The 13733-nt window shown below is 36.4% G+C and overlaps 1 long non-coding RNA gene across 1 annotated transcript in view; it reads left to right on the forward strand.

Annotated features, from left to right (window-relative positions):
* The first annotated feature begins 5141 nt into the window (after positions 1–5141).
* The window catches only part of LOC125615987, a 19433-nt gene continuing 10841 nt past the window's right edge, over positions 5142–13733 (forward strand). The window contains exon 1 of the long non-coding RNA XR_007346584.1: positions 5142–5219. This is a non-coding gene — a long non-coding RNA (uncharacterized LOC125615987). The remainder of the gene's footprint in view (positions 5220–13733) is intronic.

Below are 13733 nucleotides of genomic sequence, written 5' to 3' on the forward strand. Positions count from 1 at the left end.
TGGGGGGCGTCTCTGCCCCTCAGCAGGCCGCTGGGCCTGCTCTGTGGGTGGTCACAGTTCCGTCTACCTTGCCGGCGCAGGGGGAGGGTGCGGCTCTGCCTCTCAGCAGGCTGCTGCTCCTCTTCTGCCGGTGGGTCGCAGGCCCGCCTACCTTGCAGGAGTGATTGGAAGCTCTGCCCCTCCGCGGGCCACTGGGCCTTTTCTGTCGGTGGTCACAGTTCCGCCTACCTGGCAGGCGCGGGGGGTGGGGGGTGGCTCTGCCCCTCAGCAGGCCGCTGGGCCTGCTCTGTGTGTGGTCACAGTTCCGTCTACCTTCCCAGTACATTTTTAAATTGGTGGTATATTCCTTGTGCACTTGAAAGGAGTTTGTATTATTGAAACTGTTAGCTGTTAGTACCTAGTGAAGATGTATGGTAACTTCTATTATCATCCATATACATCATTCATTCAATAAAAACATTAGATGATAATTATCAGTAAATTAAACAGTAATGAAATACTCTGTGGATGGTCCAGTTAAACTCACTATATTTATCATATGTCAAACCTTTTTTAGAACCTACTTTGTAGCCAGGGTGCATGGTAGATACAGGTGACACACATATTCCCTGATCTTGAGGGTTTCTCAATGAAGACAGAGAAGTAAGTACTGTAAACTCTCAAATATAATGTTATATACTGTATAATAAGGCAAGTAATCATTTTTAAGTATAATGATTACATATCATTAAGCAAGCTATACTTAATCAAGTCAATTTTTTTTTTCCTACAGCCTCATGTTATATGTAGACATTACATGTCTGGAACAATGAAAAATGTCTTAGTGCCACGAAATTACTATTAGATTTGGTATCAGTGCTGGACTGAAGTATAGAGTTCACTGGCTGTTTTACCTTAGGGAGTTGTTCAACTGAGTCTCAGCTTCATCAATTGAAAAATGAATATTAAGTAGATTTTAGATTAAGTAAAGGAAGAACATGTAAAAGATCTCTTTAATGTGCTACCGAGTGAAAGATATTAATAGTCTTAACGCAAGTCACTCCATGGTACTTCCAATTCACATGTGAACCATTTTATGCATTAATAATATATTATTTATCACTTAATGGTCTTTTAACTTTAAAACAATGTAAATTCAATAATAGACTCACATAAAATGTGTATTATATTGGAGTGATTAGAATTTGACTAAACTGGTGATGAATTTAGCAGTTCATTCAGAGCTGAAGCTTCTAGAGCTAGGAGAAACATTAGAATTAATATTCTTCAGCTCCATCAGTATCAGATAATGAACCAGACACTTACATCATTTTAGTGACTCACCTAAATTTGCACAGTTAGGACATGTGATGATTAGATGGTGTAATGTAGGTGTGGTCCATGTTTGAACTTGAAGACCAATGGGATTTTCAATATATAATTCTGCCTTCCTGGTTTGTCAGTGTGTATGAAGTACCATAGTAATATGGGAATTTACATAACAAGTCTAAAACTCTTGTTTCAAAAAAGTCTACTTTCTCAATAAGTGTTCCATTAAAGTGATATGGGTGAATTTGAAGAGTTGCCTGGAAATATACTAATGCCAGTGTAATGATGAAAAAAATGTCAAAATGTTTGCCCATTTCTACATGAAATAAGATTTCCAATTGAATAAGAAACATACAGACAGAGTTGAGAGGAATTTTTATGCCACAACAGCTCAAGTTGGATATATCAATATCATCTCATCTCAAATTTAATGAACCTGAAATTGAATCTGTCTATTATTTTAGCCTTTTAAGTTAGAAACTTCATGATCTCTTTGATTTTTCTTTGTCCTTTGATCCTTATTTTTAGTACCTAGACCTTTATTTTCCTTTTTGCCTTCACTACGTCCTGATTCTCAGTTCTCAGGTCTATACTTTGAGTCATGGAATTCCATCCTCTTTACTCTGGATTATAGGAGACATTATTGATATTTGGCTCCCAGTATTTTCCTGTGAGACAAATCTCCTTAAAGTTTTGCCTTCATTATATTTCTTAAAAATTCATATTTTTTAAAAAAATCATGTTTTCCTAAAGTCAATTATTTGGCTTCTGTGGCACTGCATAATCTTTGCTTGTCTTATCTGTTCAATTCTATTTCCTATGATGTCCCCACATACACCCTCCTAATTATCTTCTGTTCATATTGTGGATACAGATACAGTGATGACCTTCCCTTGGACCTGAAAGCATCCTGTTTCTGGCACTTTCTTCTCTGCCAAATGGCATTCTTCTGCATCTGTGAATTTCCTCACCTTTTTGTAGGTATATCAAGTCAGAGCAATATGCTCAAGTTTCCTATCCTTGGTGGTGGGTGAATTGCTCTGAAGAGTTTTCTACATGGTTTCTGTAGTGGCAAAACAATGGCTCCCCCAAAGATATCTACATCTGAGCTCTCAAAACCTGTGACTAGGTTACCTTACTTGACAAAGAGGACTTTGATGATTGATGCAATTAGATTAAGAATTGTGATATGGGAAGAATCATCTTGGTGGTCCCAATGTAATCACAAGGGTCTTTTTAAGAAAGATGTGATGATGGAAGCAGATTGATGGCACTCTGGAAGAGGCTGCTATTCAAAAAATGTGAGTAACCTCTAGAAACCAGAAGAGTCAAGGAATAAATTCTCCTGTCGGACCACCAGAAGGAATGCAGTTCTGTTGACACTTTGATTTCAGCTTTGTAGACCTGTTTTTGTACTTCTGGTATCCAGAAATACGTAATATGCCGCAGTCTGGCTGGGCACAAAATCACGAGCCACTCATGTAGGAACAAACTTTATTTTTGAAACTGCCGCCAATGCCCCGTATGCTCCCGGGAAGATTGCCAACCGACCCACGCGGAGTTCTCCCGGCCCCAACAGGAAGTCCCTCCTCCGGAATTCCCTCCTACCGCACTTCCCCAACCAATGGGAACTCTCCAGGAGTCCCGTAGCAGGCCGAGGTGGACAGCAAGAGTCCAATATCCATATGAATGCAGATCTTAACATAATCATATCATCTCAATGGCTTGCTGGTGTCACCTTTCAACCCAAAATGCCATGCATCATATTACTTGGCTGTGGCTCTTAGCAATAATATAAAAAGAAATGAATAAAATAATGGTATTGTGTCCAACTACAACTAAAAAAGTAAATGTTAAAAAAAAAGAAATATATGATAATATGTTTGAATTAAGTCACTAACTTGGTGATTGTTTGTTATAGCAGTGAGAGTAAACTAATACAGTGTCTCTGAGTTCCCCAGGACAGTTGAGCCCATAGTGGTTGCCCACTCATTTTCATACACTGCATTGCCTTCTCTATACTGTCTGCATTACTTTCCCTCCTTCTTCACTTATGCTTCCTGGTATTACACCCAAGTAAACTACCTCCACCTCAAGATCTGCTGTGGAAAAACCCAAACTAGGACACCATAATTTCCGTTTCCCTAATTTCCCAATATATTTTTCTCCTTGCTCAGAGAGCTCTTCTTTCTCCTTACTCTTTCCAGTTTCATTCACTGTCTTTAATGCCAAGTTAAGAGCAACTTCCTTCTCCATAAGGTGTTTTTAAGGTCCTTTTCTTTTTCTACTCCTGATATGAATATAATCTTTATTCTCTTAATATTTACATGAACTTTCTCTTTACCTATCCACTCCACATTTCAGATGCTAAAATTCTCGTTCTTCTGCGATGGACCATATTAGCTGAGTCAAGCTTCCTGAACTGCATAAGAATTTCAGTAGCTTTCAGTCAGGCTCACAGGTGAATGTTTATTATAGGCTTCTTATCCTCTTGTAGTACTGGAACACAAAAAAAAACACCTTTTTTTTTTTTTTTTTACCAAATTCTTGTCCAAAAGGAGCTTATATACTTGAGTGTGTTTGTTAGAACACAGACACCAACTAAAGAGATCAGTAGAATATATGGCACATTAGATATTGATAAGGACTAAAAACAACAAAATAAGTTCAAAGAAGGTTAGAGATCAGGTAGTTTCAGATAGTAGGTTAAAGGGAAAGTCTAACTTCACTGAAGAAAGTAAAGATTTGAAGGAGATGAGGCAGCAAACTGAGTGGATATCTTGGAGAACACTTAAAGCAAAGAGAATCATGGTGAAAAAGGCCTAGTCTGAAGTGTTTATATTTAGGTATATTCTAGGAATGTTAAGGAGCATCATACAACCATAGAAAGGTGAGCAAGATAAAGCTAATAGGTGAGAAGTTCAGAGAATTAATGGAAGTCAGATCCTTTTCTGTTCTCTCAGAATCCAAGCACATTTGTATTTTCTGGATACAGTTATCAGTGGTGCTCCTTTTTAACCCTTCTCTTGGGTCATTGCATGGCTTAACTTTTATATAAACATGATGATAAGTCAGTAGAAGGTGGGTTTCAACCAGAGAAATGACACAATCTAATTAACATTCTAATGGGATCAATCTAGCTGTTGTATAGAGAAAAGAACAAAGAGTTGTCTCCATTATTTCAGAGAAATAGAAGAGAAATAGGAAGTATGGTCATCAATAGGATATGAGGATAGGTGAGAAGATATTGGAGACAGAGGAGCAAGGAGAGGAATAGAGGTCAATGATCAAGGTGATAGAAATTAGGATTTGGTAGGCCTTTCAACATTGGTAATGACAAACTTCTAGGACTATGACCATGAGAATGAATGGTTGAGGTGGGATGAGGGACAAGGTCATTGGAGGTGAGTAGGGGGTCCACACTATTGGAGAGCAAGTGTTGGAAGGGCATCTATAGTCTCACAAATACTATTAGAATCACACATTGAAGATTTATATGGTGAAAGTTAGTGGCAACCAGTAATGAATAATTGCCAATATAGAATGTATTTGTAAATGTGATTTTTCAATGTGTTTTGTTATTCAGATGCCCTCTGTACATAAATAGAAGAGTATAAAAGAATTTTAAGTTACAAATGAGGGGTTAAGAGAGTTAATGTGGGATCAAATTTTGTGTAAGCACAATAGAGCCACCCAACAAAATAGCTCCTCTGTAATTACAATTCAGATATACTAGTTCATTATAGTTCTCATTTAAAAAAATCTGGCAGCAAAAACAAAAGAGGGATTGGGTTTAGTTTTCCAGTTTAATTGTACACTATGTTTTTGTTTCCAGGCAGATTGTTCTGAAAACTTGGAAAACTAAGCATAGTGTTAATAAGTGAGGAGAGATCTCGGAACTCATGATCAAGGTAAAGATGAATATTTTATAATTTATTGAACTGTATGTACAAGAGTTGTATGCTTTTTGTGACACATTGCTGTACACAAACTTATGAGGTAGGTGTGTTTATTCTCATTTTGGCTGAAAAGCTAAATTTTAGAGAGGGTAAGCAACTTTCCCAAGGACTTCTGCCACTATGCATTATTCTAAATTTACTCATTTGTTTAATAGAAATAGTTATTATTTATTATATGACTGTGGTAAGCACCTTAGACAAACTGTCTGCAAAAGGAGACAAAGTCCCTGCCTTATATAGGTTATAGACTGTTGGGAGCAAATTGAAGAAACATTCAGATAAGCATTCTAAAATGTTCCCCAAATCCATTATTACTTTTATGGTCTCAGAGAAGGATTTAACAAATTAACAAAGTAATTGATTTTAACTTAGTCTTTACCTGAGAGTTTCCATTGCTCAACTCCTCCCTGCATTGTGAAGGAGTGTCCCTCTCCTGTTATTGGCAGTTATCTACAAACTTCCACAGTATTTTGAGGTCATTGTTTTTTATTCTTTCATCTTTTCTCCTAAAAGCTTTACATTTTAGGATTTCTTCTTAGACCTAGGATCTATCTCAAGGAGATCTTTTTGTATGGTATAGCAGTTGAGGTTCTTTTTACCCCATATAATATAAGTTTATTTCAGTTTCATTGATTAAAATATTTTTCTTTTTCCATTTAATTACTTTAGCCTCTTTATCATAAATTAATTGACTGTCTTAAGTGTGGGTTTGTCTTTGTACCAATACCAAATATTGTCATCATTGTTGGTTTGTAATATACCTCTGAAGTTGGGAAGTATAAGTCCTCCAAATTTGTTCCTTTAAAACAACATTTTGGTTATGCATTTTTTATAAATTTTGGAAGAACCTCAACTGCTATACCATACAAAAAGATCTCCTTGAGATATATCATAGGTCTAAGAAGAAATCCTAAAATGTAAAAGAGATGTGGACATGTGTTCTCCCAGGGCCTTGTGTTAATCTCAGAGTAGATTTTCGGGATATGGGTTGCACTCTATCAGGACTAAATGCCAGTTTATCAGGACTAAATGACAGAGCCCTCATATGTTTCTTAATACATTTTATACGTGCATGCAGGTAGGTGTGTTTGTGTGCATGTGTCTGTGTGTTTTATGGCAAAACTTCTAAGTCGGGCCCAGCAGAGGCCCTAGACCTTTGGGTGTAATGGAATTACTTTAGGAAACACACATGGAAAAGGTATAAAGGGTCAAACCATGTGTGAATACATCCAAAATTTTGGGTTTCATCATAACATCAATGGGAAGCCATTGATGTTTGTTAATATGACTATTATTGCACTGTGGAAAAGAGACTAGAGGAGGGATAAAGGTAATTTGCAGAGAATCTAATTAGTGAGAGATTGTAAGAGAAAATGGTAACTTGAGCCAAGAGAATGTTGATAAAGATGCAAAGGAGTCTGTTCATCTAATATTTAGGAAGCAAAGTAGACAACTAGATGTTAGACTATATATGACAGATTAAAGTGAGAGCAGGACTCCAGTATGACTTTTAAATCTATGGCTTGTGTAACTGCATGGACATTGGTGTCATTTCTGAGATGGGAAGCATTGGAGAGAACCAGGTTAGTATTCAGGATAGGGCTGTGTTAAATTTTGAGGTAGATAATTATGACCTTCACTTCTGAACTATGCCAAATAATTGATTATCAGGAGTCTGCATAGCAGGGAGAAGTGTTGATAGGAAATATAAATGAAATATGAATCATCCATGTGTAGGTGGTAATTGAAGTCGTTAAAAAGTAAACTGAGGCACAATAACATCTATGAGAGTTTATTTGAACAAACAATCAAAAAGTAAGAAAAGGGGAAGTGGTTCACAAGCTCTATTGACAGAACATGGGTGGGGAAAACTTTTATAGGATTAAATACAGAAGTAAAAAAAAAAGAAAAGTAAAAAAAAAGAAGATATTTGATTGGTCACAGTTATGTAGTGCCTTATTTGGTCCAACCTACTGAAAAATCCCTAGTTATATAAGTTTGTTGGTTGCTTCAGATTTGTTGAGTCTGAATTCCATTTATTTAATTTTTTAAATATAGGCATTTACAATAAATAAATTTAGTTAATCTTCACTTATGTTTCCAAATCAAGCAAGGCTGAAGGTGCAAAGTTCAAATGGAGCTTGGCAGAGATTCTCTGGGAGTATTGATATATCTCAAATATCAGAAGGCTTATTATTCTCAGTATCCCCAATGGTATACAAACTGTAGTCTAAATTGTAGTCATCACTCTCCTGCCTTACCATATCAGCCTTCTCACTCATCTAAGTGGCAGTGGGAACCAGTAGGATACAAACTATCTAGTTAGTATAAGCTACTTAGACAAAAATACTATATACTGAATGGCTTAAACAACAGAAATGTATTCCTCACAGTTTTGAAGGATGGAAGGTCACAAGTAAGGCATTTGCCAATTCAGTTCTTGATGTGGGCCCTCTTCCTGGTTTGCAGATGGATACCTTTTTGCAGTGTCCTCACGTGGCAGATAGATCATCTAGAGTCTCTTTGTATAATGGTGCTCATCCATTCATGAAGACTTTCTTCTCATGATCTTCCAAAGTCCCCATCTCCAAATAATACTACATTGGAGATAAGGGTTTCAATGTGAATTATTTTTGGGGGGGATGCAAACGTTCAGACTGTAATACCAATTATTACCTCAGCATCACTTGAAAAGTTTGTAGCCAATAGATATCTTTAGACAGATTAAGGTTAAGACACAGTTGTTGGGGGTATATGCGGGAAATGGATGGAGGATGCAAAAGGAATTTTATAATTATACAAAGGCAATTTTTGAGATCCCAATGACTGGGTTAGGGAAGTGGGGCTTACTGTGTTCCATCTCTTAGAGGAGAGATACTAGCTAAATTAATTAGTTACCTTCCCACCTGAAATTTAGGTCATGCTCATTCTCAAGCATATAAACAACATTTTTCAAAAGGTAAGTTTGAATATGATCCTTCTAGATTCTATACATGGGTGTTCCAACGTCATCTAACTACTAAAGTTTCTATTAGTAGTTATCAAACCTCACTGTCTTTAAGAAACACCTAGAAACTTGTCAAAAGTGCAAGTTTCCATAATCCACCCAAAGTTTTCTGTTTTAGGGTCTGAGGGATGAGATCTGCAAAATTACACTTGAACTCCCTCTGTGATACAGGGCAAATGGTGACACGGTTCTAGGAGGCAGGCACTATTTAAAACTGGTGGCACCCATATAAGTAAGATATATTCCTTGATTTCAAAAAAATTAAATCGTTTCAATATAATGTAAGAAAATCATTGCAATATTTAGTTTGAATTAAATATGATTTAAAAACAGCATGTATAATAAGAGTTGCTTTTTTGAAACTGTGCACATTTCCTGCTAGAACTTTGTTTTAAAACTACTCTTTTTGTCATTACTTCTGGTTGTTATAGAGGTGGGATCATAGCACTGCCTGATTTTTGGAGTTTTTGAATGCTACCGCTAATTAAATTTGGTATGCCACATTTGGTGGTTGTGTCATTATCATGCCTTTTGAAAGAGAATAATTGTGACCTATATTTACTTTCTGGTGGGTTTATTATTATCTAAAACTTTCAAATGTTTTGAAAGTCTCATTTGGACCTGGCTATGTTACAGAGACGGGAAGTGAAGATATAGAATAGTATGACAATTCCATATTTGGTTTTATTTTCCAATAAATTAATTACTTACCTTATCACCTGAAATCTAGGTCATGCTCATTCTCAAGAATTCTCTGCACATGTTGGTGTGCACATTTTCTTTTTCTGTCATGAATCATCCAGATGGAAGATGACAGGATAAGAAATTTCAGACGAATGTGGTTTTAAATGTTATTCATTTGAAATTCCTTGGAAAAATTATTCATTAAACAGAAGTGATTTTCTCATCATCAAGAGAAAAATTTCCTTACTGGGAAGAAAATAATAATCTACTCCTAGTTCTAAAATTCTTCATGCACATGCCATATGAGGGGACCCGGTGAACTGAGGAAAGCTGGATAAACTCAAGTTTGGTTGTGCAACAAGGGCTAGGGGTGGAGAAAAACATCCAAACATTTGGATGAATGTATCTGGGAAATGAGAGAACCTAAAAAATGATTAAAATCTACCAGTCTCAGAGAGGAGAGTGGAGGGAGAGAAAATGTCTTTAAACTGACTAACATCTTTTCAAGGAAATTATTGTGTTACTTTCAGGGAGACAGCGGGCTTCATTCCCCGGGCCCAGACACTAGGAGAAGGCCTCAGTTGTAGTCTGCCTTTGTGGCAGGAGTGGTCTCTAGACAGTGAGCTGTGGGTGAACATGGCTGAAACTTAAGAACACACCATATATAGATGATCTAGAAGTCATATTACCATGAGCCAATGATACTTAGTCTCAACTAAAAGTCAGTGCAATGTACTTTTAAGTAAGGCCCATTTAATTAATTGGAAAGTTCACTAGTAAATTATCAATCATTACTATTTAATTGACAAGTTCACTCCTAAACCTGGAATTTTGTGGGTATTACAGATGGAAATTTAATCCTATCTACTTCATCCTCTGTGCCTCAGATTCATTAGCCACTGAGTACAGGTCCATTACCAACTTAACCTTGTTTTGAACTCCTTACTTGAATGTGTTACTTGCCTTAGGGATTGGTAAAAATGATTTAACAGGTCAGTGGGAATTAATTATTCTTATACAATATTATTGCTAGCCTGATTGTCCCCTTATTTTTACTTTATGGAAAGTTTGTCATCTTTTAAAGCAGAAACTTCACATTACTTTTTAAATCCAAGAAAGCCTTAACTAAAATAAATTTTAGGTTATTTTAATTTATTTTAGGTTGGATGCTGTATCAATATAAGATTATCTTCTCGAGTAAAGCTATCTAACTTTTCAACTATTTTGGTTATTTTCCTAGTGCAATGTCATTACTATTTTCAAAACAATGCAAATTGCAAAAAGTCAAATATACATAAAAATGTAAGCATAAAAGAATGTTACAAATTACATTAGGGTTTGTAGTATATAGAATTGTCTTATGCCATGGTTTTTCTCCAGGTGTGTTTGAATTTTAGTCTTGGCTATAATATCCATATTCTGTAATTTTACAGTGAAAAATATATCAACTGTTGATATCTATTAGGCACTTCAGTAGATGTATAGTCTTGAACAAGTCTCCTAACTCTTCTGATTAGATTGTTTCCTGCAAGAAAAGTCTTTTTAAAAAGTAAACCATTCCTCATAATGTTAAGTGAAACAATCCAGGCAGAGAGACAAGTGTCACTATGATTTCCCTCATGTGTGGAATATAGGGGGAAAAAGACATAAAAGTAGTGAGGATACTATTACAGAAGAGGAAAGAGATGGGTATGATCAAAGCACGCTATTTGCATGAACAAATATGCCACAATGAAACCCACTGTTAAAGTTTAGGTAGATATAAAGTGTCCCTCAAAAGCTCATGTGTGAACAATGCAAGGATTTTCAGATGTAAAATGATTAGTTTGTACGAGATACAATTTAATCCACTGATGGGCTAACTGAGTGATAACCATATGAAGGTAGGGTAGAGTCCCTGGGGCTAGAGTCACTATGTCATTGGAAGTGTCCATCTCTCTGCTTCCTGTTTTCATGTCCTCAGCTACCTCACTCTGCTATGCCTTTCAACTGTGATGTTCTGCTTCACCTTGGGCTCAGAGCAATGGAGTCAGTGGTCTATGGACTGAAACCATGAGCTAAAATAAAGTTTTCTTACTTTATATTGTTCTTGTCATGTCTTTTGGTCACAGTAATATGAAAAGCTGACTAAACCAGAAACTGGTACCATGAAATGGGGGCATTGTGTGACTAACCTAATCATGTGATTCAGAAGCTTTGGAGCTTTTTGAAATTTGGGGGAGGAATTTTGAAATATTTAGAGATTCAAGCTAAAAAAGCTTTGGAGTGTTGTAAATGGAGATTAACAGGTGATTCTGGTGGAAGTGCAGAAGACAAGAATGCTGATAGGACTGTGAACAGTAAAGACTGGGCTTATGAAGTTTCAGAGGCAGACCTTATTGGAAATTGAACTACTAGAAACTGTTATGTTTTGGCAAAGAAGTTGTCCACATTTTGCCCATGTTCTGAGACTTTTCTGTGAGATTGAATTTCAAGGTGATAGACTAATTAGTCTGGTGGAGGAAATTTTTTAAAACATATTTTATGAATTTAATCAAAGGCAGTTAATACACTTTCTGAAACTCATATGGTCTGATCTTTGACCAATTCAAGATTCTTCATGTTGACTTTTAATCCTTTGGAATAGCTTGGTAGGCTTAACAACTTTAGGACTATTGGATGTGATGGATGGTTCAGATTCAAATTGTGCATGTCTAGACCCAATTATTTTGTCAGCTATTTTTCTAAGAATTCTTTTTCTAAATTGAAATTTTTTTTTAGACCATAGTCTCATTGTCTTTGTGATCATTGTTTCTTATACTCTTAGTTAAAGAGAATTGGGACCTACAATATATATTGCATATGATAAAATAATATAAAGATATATAGATTAGTTAACATGCATATATAATAATATACTGTATTTTATACATGTAGAATACTTCATTTTCTAACTTCCATTTGCTAACTTCCCATTCACAGATGGGACTATGAGGTTTTTGTTTAACCAGGCTAAGAACTGAATATTTGTGTCCTGGAAAACATACTTTGTTGATGCCTAATTCTTAATATGATGTTATTTGGAGATTAGGCCTTTGAAAGATAATTAGGTCATAAGGATGAAGCACTCATGAACGTGATTAGTGCCCATATAAAAGGAGACATGAAACCAAAGGGTGTTCTCTGTTCTTGATGGAGGAAATTTCAAGGCAGCACACATTCAGGCAGTTGTATAGGTATTGCTAACAGCTTTTAGTAAAGTTTACTATGATAATGGGGAGCAGAAAGTGAAGTTGAAAAATTTGAAAAACTAGCAGTTTGATCAGAAAAGTGTGAGTAAAACTGAGGCTAAGTGTTATGGTTTAATTATTAGGTGTCCCCCAAAAGCTCATGTATGAAACAATGCAAGAAATCTTAGAGGTGAAATGATTGGGGTATGAGAGCCTTAATCTAATCAGTGAATTAATCCCTTGATAAAGATAAACTGAGTAGTAACTGAAGATGGGTAAGGTGTGGCTGGAAGAGGTGGATCATTAGGGAGGTATACCTTTGGAATATATACTTTGTATCTTTGTAAGTGGAGTCCCTCTCTCTCTGTGCTTTCTGATCATCATGTAAGCCACTTCCTTCCACCACACTATTCCACCCTGATGTTTAATCTCACTTTGAGTCCCAAGAAATAGAGCTGGCTGTTACAGACTGAGAATTCTTAAACCATGAGACCCCAAATAAAATTGTTCTTGACAGGTCTTTTAGTCACAGCAATAAAAAGGCTGGCAAAAACATTAAGGAATGTGTGATTTTTTTTTATATTTGTTTTTTTGTTATAGTTGGAAACAATACCTTTATTTCACTTATTTATTTACTTTTAATGTGGTGCTAAGGATCGAACCCAGGGTCTTGCACGTGGAGACGAGCGCTCTACCGCTGAGCAACAACCCCAGCGCCCCTCCCCACCATGTGTAGTTTAAAGATATTAAAATCACTAAAGATATATTAAATACTTTACCCAGAAATAATAAGAAAGATAGTTTGAAGCCATCTGAAGTATTGGAAAGACTGTCTCTTCTCAGCCTGTTGGTGAAGACCAAGTACAGGAATTGGCAAGCTCATATGCATCTCAGGTTCAAGTAAAAATCTTTTGAGATCTTGGGAGAACCCTGTTTATACATGAAGGCCTAGGAAGTTGTTTTACTGTGCTCAGCCATCTAGGTACTCAGAGGCTGCTGCAGCTGTGGTCCCGGGAGGCTTGGCTACTGTTCCAAATGGTGGAAGACCTTGGCATCAATCATGTGGTGCTGGTTTTGTAGGAGTGCAGGATACTGGAGTTAGGGAGTCATGGAGGCTTCCACCAATATTTTGAAGGAAGGCCTAGGAGGCCAGGAAAAGTGCATCAAGGTTAGAGTTCCTTCAGGAATATATGAGAAGGAAACTGAAGCTGTAGTGGGAACTCCTAAGATTAAGAGATGCTAGTAATGTGGAATGTCTGCCAAGGAAAGCTGTAAGAATATAACAGAAACAAGCTAAGAGAGGTCATGTGGGCTGCAATCAACAAGAATGTAGGGGTGGAGCTACACAAGTTCTTTGGAGGGAACATCATGATGCCATGTGCTCTATATACTAGAGTGGGAGCTATAGAATTTATATACCCAGCTGGATTTTGGTTTGCTTTGGTGCCATTCCTTCTTTCTATGCCCCTATTTCTCTATTGTGTAATGGAAATGTTTACTCTATGAATGAAAATATATATATATATATATATATATATATATATATATATATATATATATATATAT

Source organism: Marmota marmota, unplaced genomic scaffold (assembly GCF_001458135.2).
Source record: "Marmota marmota marmota unplaced genomic scaffold, marMar, whole genome shotgun sequence".
NCBI classification, from domain to species: domain Eukaryota; kingdom Metazoa; phylum Chordata; class Mammalia; order Rodentia; family Sciuridae; genus Marmota; species Marmota marmota.